The following is an 11764-nucleotide window of genomic DNA, read 5'->3' as shown; positions in this document are numbered from 1 at the left end:
CCTTCAAGAATCGTTCAAAAGCTTCTTGGGAATTTTTATATGCCATCGTACATTAGTTCCAGATGATAACTTCTATTTAATATTGCATGTGTTCAAATAAATCAAAATAAAGTCCAGTGGAAACTTAAGGGTCGACTGTGTCGTCCTTGTATCTTCTTATAATGTATACCTGATAAAACTATAGCTATCGATATGTTACCTTCTAATTTAAAGACTTGCTTTCCAATAAGATCAATGCTTCGTTATTTCCATTGATTTGTAACATATTTCAGAAATTGGGAGTGATCGGGTCTTAATGCTAAAATATGTAACACGGGTTGGGAAAACAGACACGTTCGTAAGTTTATATAGCCTATTTCCGCCAGTGGCCAACCCTGTACATCATCTGAAAATGAATTGGAAATCGGTTCAGAAGTTTTGGAGATATAACGTATTTAAAAAATGGGCGTGCTAAAAGTGTTTTAAAATAAGGAGGGCATGGTGGAGGTACCCCGTCGCCTCCGATTCAAAAAAATTCAATTCAAAAAAATTTGTAGGCTATTTTCACCACGGGTGTTCATGGTGGGTCATCGCTGTACATTCACGGAAATTTTAAAGAAAATGGGCTCAGTACTTTCAGAGATATAACATACTTAACAAAGTGGGCATGTTCGGGTCTTTAAGCCCTAAATAAGTACCTAGGGTCGGAGATTCAACCACCATTGTCTCGCAAATTTATTTTCTAAGCCATACGTTAGTAAGTTTTGTTGCAAAAACAGAGTTGTAATAAAATACGGCAAAGGGGAGGTACCCCGCCCTCGCAAATTCAACAAAATATATAGCCTATTTTCACCAGGGGTCACCACTATCCATTCTCTGAAATTTTCAAGAAAATCGGTTTAGTAGTTTTTGATATATAAGATATTTAAAAAGTGGGCGTGGTCTGGTTCCATATGAGTACATAGGGTCGGAGACACAACCACCATTGTCCCCAAATTATTTTTCTCGCCAATACGTCCTTCAGTTTTGTTAAAATATCGTTTTCAAAGAAATAGGGCATGGGCATAGGGGGGACCTCCCCCCCGGGTTCAACAAAATATATAATCTATTTTCACCACGGGTCCTACCAGTAGATTATCTGACATTTTCAAGAAAATCGGTTAGGCAATTTTTAATATATAAGCTATTTAAAAAAGTGGGCGTGGTCGGTCTTTAGGCCCCAAATCAGTACCTAGGATCAGGGAAACAACAACCGTTGTCTCGCAAATTAATTTTCTCTCCGTTACGTTCGTCAGTTTTGCTAAAATAGCGTTTTTTAAAAATAGGGCATAGGGAGGTACCCCGCCCCCTCCGAAATGCAAAAAAATATATAGCCTATTTTCACCACCGGTGTTCCCAGTACATTCTCTGAAATTTTCAAGAAAATCGGTTCATCCGTTTTTGAGTCTATACGGAACATACAAACACACAAACATACTAACATACACACATTGTCTTTTATATATAAGACTAGCTGACCCGGTCCGTGTTGCTGGCCCGTTGTTTGGGTTCTCCGTGTAAACTTTAGTTATCTATCCAGTATTGATACACCCATAATTAGGCATCCCTCTAGAAACTTCATAATATAAATCAATGTTTTGACATAAATTCCATGTAATGTTATCCCCCAAATTTAAGATATAAAATCTCTTTTATTATACCCTTCACCATAAATCGACAGTTTATAGCACTTTGTGACCCACATATAATGGTCGGTGCACGTCAATTAACATTGCTATATATTGGATTGTTGGTCGCGGTAACAGTAATAGGTTCACGTTTTGATATAGCTCCCATAAAACAGTACCTCCCGATTTTCGATAGTTCAGAGATATAGCCACTGTTCAGTATACGTCCTCGTTTTGATATAGCTCCCATAGAACGGTGGCGCCTGATTTTCGCTATTTTTGGTGGATTTAACCTCATTCAGGCCGATCGAACGTAACGCCTTTTTCTTCGCGCTCTATATGCAATAGTGGTAAAATACCCCTCAGCGAAATGTATGTTCCTTCGGGATATGTATGGCAACATTTATATAATTCATAAAAAAATTACTTCTATAAATTGTAGTTGTAACTATCGAGATTTTGCTGTATTTAAAAAATGTATCTTTACCTAGCTATTCCAAGGACTGAAATCAATGCTCATGAAGTTTCACTTCCCACATTATGAGATTTTATCTGTAATTATAATATTTTCAAAAATCGAACACGATCGGGGTATTCTGATTCCAATGATGGTATTGTATATCAATAACTTTGTCTGATTTCCAATGGATCTTTCTGGAATTTCGATCTTGTGACATCTCAAGTTATCCGGATTTTACTGTATTTCAAAATGTGGAGTTGATCGCGCTGTCCCACTTATTGTTTAGTGTTCAGCGTTTATAGCGTTTTTTAAGCACGCTTACAAAATTATGTATATTATCTGAAATAATAAATGTTTGCAAATTTTTCACTTTTCGCGATATTTCACTTCCGCGAAGACCATTCAGGGTCAAGACAGTAATTACAGTAGTATTGCAAACAATATGTAAACAATACGTTCAAAAATATCATGGACTTCAGATTTAAAAAAAAAATTGAAGGAGAACCTCCGGTCACTACACTTAGCCGTATTAAAATAGCTCACGACCGCGCTATCCCACTTGTTCAAGCTAGTGTTTATGTCATTTTTGTGTCACGCTTACTAAAATTATGTATATTAATTAAAATAATACATTTTTGAAAACTTTGTGATGACCGCGATCATTCAGGGAAAACAATCTGTAAACAATACGTTCAAAAATATCAAAGATTTCAGATTTTCTTAAAAACATTGTGGGGAAGGACCACCGGTCACTACTCCTAGCCGTATAAAAACAGCTTACGACAGTTCTAATTATTTGAAATAATACATTTTTGAAAATTTTGGGATGACCGCGATTTTCACTTCCGCGACGACCATTCAGGGTCAAGACTGTAATTACCATATCATTGCAAACAATTTGTAAACAATATATTAAAACGTATCTTGAATTTCGCGGTTTTCTTATAAAAATTGTGGGGAGGACCACCGGTCACTACACTTAGCGGGATAAAAAAATAGATTACGACCTATTCTCAGACCTAAAAACTACACATACAAAATTTCATAAGATTTCCCAATCGATTTTTCGGATTTCTATATAGTGACATCTCAAGTCATCGGGATTTTACTGTATTCCAAGATATGGCGTTGACCGCGTTATCCCACATATTGAAGCCAGTGTTATAGCGGTCTTGTAGTCACGCTTACTAAAATTAGGTATATTATCTGAAATAATACATTTTTGAATAATTTGGGATGACCGCGATATTTCACTTCCGCGACGACCATTCAAAAAAATATATAGCCTATTTTCACCACCGGTGTTCCCAGTACATTATCTGAAATTTTCAAGAAAATCTATTCAGCCGTTTTTGAGTCTATTCGGAACATACAAACAAACAAACATACTAACATACACACATTGCCTTTTATATATAAGACTACACAGAAAAAAAAATTGTAGCCATTTGATAAAGAAATTCAAAGATTCAACCAAAAATTTATCGATTTTCCGGCAATAAAAAAAATTGTCATATTGACAAAATTCGATAAAATTATTTGATCACAAAGAAAAAAACAAATTGATAAAATAAAATTGTCATATTGACTAAAATATTTATCGAATTATTTTAATATGACTTGACAAAATATTTCACATATTGACAAAAATATTTATCAAAATATTCCACATTTTGGTTGATTAAATAAATAGTTATATTGATTAAAAATATTGTTGAAAGAATTTTTCTTCAATCGATAAAAATTTGAACATATTTACAACCATAGCAATAAAAAAGTTTATCGATTGCTAAAACCTCAGGTTGATAAAAAAAAAGCTATAGCTGAACCCGGTGCGCTTTGCTACCCCGACTACGATAAATTATAATGGAATGCCATAATTATATTAATGTTTCTAATATTTTAACGAATAAATATAAGAGATATGAAGGCGTTATATACCTATTCAGAAGACCTATTCTGTAACTTTTTAACAACTTTACTCATTGTTTATTTTGCAACAATTTCATTTGTTTGTTTTGTAGTTGTTACAAAAACAAAAGAAACTTTAACAACTTTTCAATCGATAAAAGTTACAGAATTCCTATACAGGGTTGTTATGGAGCTACTATGGTATTTTTGTATGTTTCAGGAGGTAACACTCCTCCGAAAGACTTTCCGCCAATAAGTATTCCTAATGATTTAGATATATCATAATAAAACATAAATCTTAAGAAGTCTCTCAAAGATATGATACTTAATAGCTGTAGCCTTGGTTAATTCCTTCCCAACTATAAGTACTTGTGTAAATAATGATGACTTCTTCTGACTGCTAAGTCTTCAAAATTTCTTTGAAATTGAACATACGTAACAAAAACATGACATCGACCGAAAATATATATGGGAGCTATATTCCTATATGAACTGATCTCGATATAATTTGTCAAATTAATTTTTAGACCAAAACCCGTCTCAAATTCCAAATTTCATTGAAATTGAACATACATAGCGTGTTTTGTGCATTGAAATTGAACATACATAGCGTGTTTTGTGCATAAAATACAGAAAATCAGCCGAAAATATATATGGGAGCTATATTCAAATCTGAGCCGATTTCGATATAATTTGTCCCATTTAATTCTAGAACGAATTCCGTCACGCTTTCCAAATGTCAGTGAAATTGGACATATATAGTGTGTCTAAATCTGAACCGGTCTCGATATAATTGGCACATTTGTTTTTGAAACAAATTCCGTCAGACATCCCAAATTTCAGCGACATTGGACACATATAGCTTGTTTGATGCATCAAATACACAAAATTGGCCGAAAAAATATATAGGAGCAAAATCCAAATCTGAACCGATTTGGCACATTTATGTCTAGACCAGAAATTGGACATATATAGCGAGTTTGGTGCATAAAATACAGGAATTCGGCCGAAAATAAATACAGGAGCTATATCCAAATCTGAACCGATTTCGATATAATTCGGCACATTTATGTCTAGACCAAATTCCGTTACACATTCCAAAATTCAGCGAAATTGGACATATATATTGGTGCTTAAAAAACAGTAAATCGGCTGAAAATATATATATGGGAGCTATATTCAAATCTGAACCGATCTCGATATAATTTAGCACATTTATTTCTAGAACAAATTCCGTCAGACCCTCCAAATTTCAGCGAAATTGGACATATATAGCGTGTTTGGTGCATCAAATGTGGAAAATCGGCCGAAAATATATATTGGAGCTATATCCAAATCTGAACCGATTTCGATATAATTCGGCACATTTATGTCTACACCAAATTCCGTTACACATTCCAAATTTCAGCGAAATTGGACATATATAGCGTGTTTGGTGCATCAAATGCGGAAAATCGGCCGAAAATATATATGGGAGCTATATCCAAATCTGAACCAATCTCGATATAATTTGGCACATTTATTTCTAGAACAAATTCCGTCAGATATTTAAAATTTCAGCGAAATTGGACATACATATCGTATTTGGTGCATAAAATAAGGAAGACGGCCGAAAATATATGTGTATGGGAGCTATAACCAAATCTGAACCGATTTTGATATAATTTGGCACGTTTATTTCCAGACCAAGTTCCGTCACACATTCCAAATTTCATTGAAATTGGACATAAAAGGCACGTTTGGTACATAAAATAAGGAAATCGGACGAAAATATATGTGTGTGTTCTACATCAAATTCCGTCACACATACAAAATTTGGAGACTGTATCTGTAATAATTCTATAGATATTTGCATACAAAATCTAAATTTTTTGGAGGTACCTCCGGTTTTAATGCTATATCTCCAGATCAAAGCGAAATGTCAAAAAATTATATAGCCTATTTTCATTCCAGGCCATGTAGCAATGTACCCTAAAAATGTCAGTAAGATCTGTTTAGCGGTTTTCGAGTCTATAAGGCACAAACCAACAAACAAACAAACGTGCAAACAAATTTCAATTTTATATATATAGAAGATTACAATATTTTGCCAATTATAATATTGTAAACCCTGGTTTCACCTATATTAATATTTTCTTTTACTTTCACTAGGTGTAATTTGAGGTTCGTAGTGGTTGCAAAACTTCTCCACCGAAAATTCTCAACATAGGTCAGCATTTTGGTATAGCCGTCATATGACGGCACCCTCCGATTTTCGGTATTTTGTGGATTGTGGTTGCAATTGTACACCGAACTAGCTGTAGTTAGACGTTTAAGATTGCCAGTGGTCGCAAAATTTATGCATCAGAACTGAGTATATGAAACTTTTAAACGTTATTTTGTTGCTTATTTCAGTTGTTGGATACAGGAGAGACAAAATGGTCCCCCTATGGGGGATATAGGAACCCGCGGACCTACACTGATAATGCACTTCTGGAATATTTTTTAACCCCATGGGAGTCTTAATAACAAATTTCAGTCTTTCAGTGGGATATTGATCTATACCGACAAAGTTCTGGGAGAAAGTTGTATACCCCTAACGAAGACTAAGTACCAAATTTCAGGCATTTCGGTGTGATAATGGGGCTAAAACCTTCAATACACCGAAAATCGGGTGGTAACGTTCAATGGGGGCAATATGAAGGCATGGACATATACCTAATACCGAACATCGGAAGGTAGGCTCTATGGGGGCAATATGAAGGCTTGGGACCTGTACCGACAAATTTCATATGAAACGTGGACCAAATACCAAATGTCAGGTATTTCGGTGGTTCATTGTGGCTACAACCTTCAAAAACCGAAAATCGGGAGGTACCGTTCTATGGGGGCAATATGAAGGCGTGGGCCAATGCCGACAAATTCCTGGTGGAAGTTTTGTACCCCCAACGAAGACTAAGTACAAAATTTCGGCTATTTCGGTGTGATAATGAGGCTAAAGCCTTCAAAACGTGGACCGATATAGGACATTTGCAATACGGAACATCCTAGGACCTATACCGACGAATTTCATTCAGTAAGGCTTTTACCTCCAACCAAGACTAAGTATCAAATTTCAGCCATTTCGGTGGGATGCTGTGGCCACAAACTTCAAAATACCGAAAATCGGGAGGTACCATTCTATGTGGGCTATATGAAGGCGTGGACCTATACCGACAAATTTCTGGGAGAAAGTATTGTACTCCCAACGAAGACTAAGAACAAAATTTCAGCCATTTCGGTGTGATAATGAGGCTAAAACCTTCAAAATACCGAAAATCGGGTGGTACCGTTCTATGGGGGCTATATCAAAACGTGGATCGATATAGCCCATTTGCAATACCAAACATTCTAGGAGTATAAAAGTTCTGTTCCAAATTACAAAGCCCTATCTTAAAATTTGCGAGCTTGATTTCAACAGACAGACGGGCATGGTTATATCGACTTAGAATTTTACCCTGATCAAGAATATGTTTACTTTATAGGATCTCCGAAGTGGTACAATCGGAATTACAAATGTAATTATACCCTCCATATTATGGTGTAGGGTATCAAAATAGAAAAAAAAATCACAGTGGGATTGGATGAAATTTTTGCGATTTAATATTTAAAATCAAATTTTAACAACGATCAACGATTTTCTTGAAATTTTTTTGTATTAAACTACGATTAAATACAAAAATTTCAAGTCCTATATGGTAGTGGGGTTCGAATAATTACTATTTTTGCTTAAATTTTAAAGTTTGTCAATACAATTTTTCCTTTATACCAATGCACAATGGTCTCAAATCCAAATTTTCTGACCAAAACTATTTCAACGTCCATTTTGTATTGAGAATAATTATTATTATTTTTAATAAATGTGTACAAACAGCAATTCTTACGTTTTATAGACCAAAATGACCAAAAACTGCCAACATTTGTTGAACAGGGTGGTCCCGTTGTGTGGGGTCTAAACCAAACCATTGACCTATGTTAATAATTTTTGGTACGAAGGATTCATATCTTCCAAGAGGTCAAAATACCAAATTTTAGCCGAATCGGTCATAAAGTGTCGCTAAAATCCAAAAAATATTTAAAATCAGACGGTATTTTTATGTGGGGGCTATGACAAAAAAATGGACCTATTTTCAAAAAAATTATACATACTTGCTTTCTACACTCTGAAACCCTTAAATATGAATTTTAAGGAAAATCGGTTGATGGATGCGGGTATTACCGTTCTATTTCCATTGGATACTACGTATAGTCACAACAGGTATTTACAAAAAATTCTCCCATCTTGAAATAGAAAAATCCACTTTATTTTAACTGTGGCAAATTTGAGCAAGAATTTATTTCTAAATTTACTAGTTAAGTCTTCCGAAATCAATTTGGATGTGGGCAAACTTGGACATTTTTTTAAAAGTTTAAGAATATTTAAAAAGTATTTGTAAAAAATAATTTTTAATATATATAAAAACATTGATTTTATTACGCTAATTTTACAAATGTCATCGTTCTTTTTGTAAATGTTAAAAAAGTACTCATTAACAGCTTCCCGATTCATAATAACTTTGGTCTCACTTCTGTATATTTACGTAGCGACGCAATACAACAAAAATTGTATATTTTACAGCACAAAGTCTGTTTTATTATACCCTCAGCCTTTAGGCTAAAGAGGGTATTTACACTTTGATACGACCAAAAATGTGCCTCATCGAAATAATGGTTTTAGACCCCAAGTATGTTTGTACGATATCCGTTTCAGACAATTTTGAGTAGATCTAGCAATGTCCGTCCGTCTGTCTGTCTGTCCGTCTGTCTGTCTGTCTGGCTGGCTGGTGCGCACGATAACTCTCGAACGGATCAATCGATTCGGTTCAAATTTTGGGTATCGAAATATTTTGTCCAGATTCGATTTAAGTTCGAAGATGGGCCATATAGGTCCACTCCTTCAGGTACCTCCCCCACAAATGTTCAAAAATTGTCGCAAAACTTGTGCGCACGATAACTCTTGTAGGGAATAACCGATTTGGTCCATACTTTGCACATAGTGTAATTTCTACCAAACTTAGATTAGGTTCAAACATGGACACAATCGGTCCACTCCTTCGGGTACCTCCCACACAAAATTTCGGAAAAGTTCAGTTTAGGACCTGGTCTCGAATCGCTTTGATTTTTGTTTACGCAAGTTGTATTCGCTGTCCTCTATACGACGCTGTAAGTTTCATTAGGGGCAAGTCCATACTTCCTGAGAAAATAGCCTGAAAGTTACAAGAAACCCTATGACACCGTGTGTAGTGGTTGGAGCGCAAGATAACTCTCGAACGGATCTGCCGATTCGGTCCAAAATTTGGTTTTCGTAATATTTTGTCCAAACTTAGTTCAAGTTCAAAGATGGATTATATCGGTCCACTCCTTCCGGTACCTCCCCCACAAAAGTTCGAAAATGTTCGGAAAATTTGTGCGTACGATAACTCTTGAAGGGAGTAACCGATTTGGTCCATACTTTGCACATTATGAAATTTCTACCAGACTTAGATGAGGTTCCAATATGGACTCAATCGGTAAACTCCTTCGAGTACCTCCCACACAAAATTTCGGAAAAGTTCAGTTTAGGACCTGCTCTCGAATCGCCTTGGTTTTTGTTGTACCATCTTGTATTCACTGTCCCCTATACGAAGGTACAAGTTTCCTCAGGGGCAAGTCCATACTTCCTGAAAAATAGCCTGAAAGTTGAAAAACAAACCCTATGACACCATGTTTATGGGTGGAAGCGCAAGATAATTCTCGAACGGAAATGCCGGTTCCGGCCAAAAATTTGACCTTCGTAATATTGTTTCCAAACTTAGTTTAAGTTCGTAGATAAGCCATATCGGTCCACTCCTTCAGGTACCTACCCCACAAAAGTTCAAAAGTATTCGGAAAAATTGTGGGCACGATAACTCTTGATGGGAGTGCCCGATTTGGTTCATACTTTACACATTCTCATAATATCTACCAGATATAGATCAGGTTCGAATATGGACTATATTTGTCCACTCCATCCCGTACCTCCCACACAAAATTTTGGATAAGTTCACTTTAAGACCTGCTATCGAATCACTTTGATTTTTGTTGAAGCAACTTACATTCGCTGCCTCAATTACGATGGTAAAAGTTGTTTCAGGGGCAAGTCCATACTTCTTGAGAAAACAGCACGAAGGGTGTAAAAACCCCCTATGGCACCCCATGGTCTATGTCGGTCCATTGCTTTAAGTACCTTTTCAGCAAAATTTTTTACCTTTAATCCTAATCAACATTTTTTTTCGGTTCATACTAGACCAAAATTTTGAAACACCCTAAATACATAAGTTTTTTGTGAAAAAAAGTGTTTCAATTTGCACAGGCTGAGGGTATATCTCTGTCGGCAAAGCCGACTGATACTTTTTTACTTGTTTTTATATAAAAATATGTCAGCTTTGGTACTGTGCCAATCAACGAATACTAACGTTATTTACAAAAACTAATTATTTTCAGATGACTTCATGTGTTTTTTATTATTCTGTGCAAAAAAAATTAAAAATTCGAAACTTCAAAAATAGGGTTTTGGCCAAACATTTCCTGATTGAAACCTGTGTAATGTGAAAGATTGTTATGTTATCAAAAAAATTAAAAAAAAAATTTTTTAACCTTTGCTTCGTAAAAACGGAATTATTTTTCGATTTTGAAAATGGATGAGCAATTATTGTACCAGCCGAACTAGGATTGTTGGCGTTTTAGGAGGGTTGGCCGAACAATAAACTAACTAAACTGATGATCAAAAACTTGCAGCTCGGGAATTATATGACTGAGCACCCGAACCAAATAATCTACCAAAATTTAAAATGATATTTCTTCAGATGATGTTTATTTAAATACGAAAGAAGATTTGAATTTGAAATATGCTATCGCGGTCACAACAAATCTTCATTCAGTAATACCCACTAACGCTGGTACAATAAATGCTTAACCATTCTTAAAATAGCAAAATGAAAAAAATTTTGAAGTGTTTTAGATAAGTTCCTAAAAAAACAAGAACAAAACAAACGTTAATAAAAGCGATTTTTATTTATTTATTTTTATTTTTTTTTTTTAAAAACATATTTTGCACAGTGGTATATAGAAAAAACTTTATTGACAAAAATTAAAAAAAAATAGTAATTTTTCAAATCCCACTACCAAATAGGACTTAACATTTTTGTAATTAATTGTAGTTTAATACATAAAAGTTTCAAGAAAATCGAAGAGTACACTCATTGATAAAAATTGATTTTAAATATTAAATCGTTATCTTTATTAGATAGCTGATCAAAATATACAAAAAAGATTTTTTTCTATTTGGACCAATACTAAAGAAGTTATGCATATTTGTTTGCATATAGTTTTTACAGAATACGACTTTTTCATGGAGCGATATCTCTGGAACCTTAAGTGAAAAAAATCTGAAAATATATTAAAATGCTTTATTGATAATGTGTCCGATTTCACTCAGAAATCCCCATATGTATTTTATTCATTTTGAGGGGTATAGAATATAGAATATTACTCTCAGAGTCGAGAAAGAACTGGGAGTCGGTGTTGAATGAAAATTGGACGGCCTTGGCCTGAACAATAAGTTAACAAACTACACATTCAACAAGACAACACTGAAATAATGTATGCTACTCAATAAGTCAAACTTGGAAATCCCCGTGCCTATTAAGATAATACAGAAATATATGTATGT

The sequence above is a fragment of the Musca autumnalis genome, unplaced genomic scaffold, assembly GCF_047663935.1.
Source record: "Musca autumnalis isolate F117 unplaced genomic scaffold, ASM4766393v1 scaffold_4, whole genome shotgun sequence".
Taxonomy (NCBI): domain Eukaryota; kingdom Metazoa; phylum Arthropoda; class Insecta; order Diptera; family Muscidae; genus Musca; species Musca autumnalis.
The sequence above is the reverse complement of the archived record's forward strand: the minus strand, read 5'-3'. Positions refer to the sequence as shown.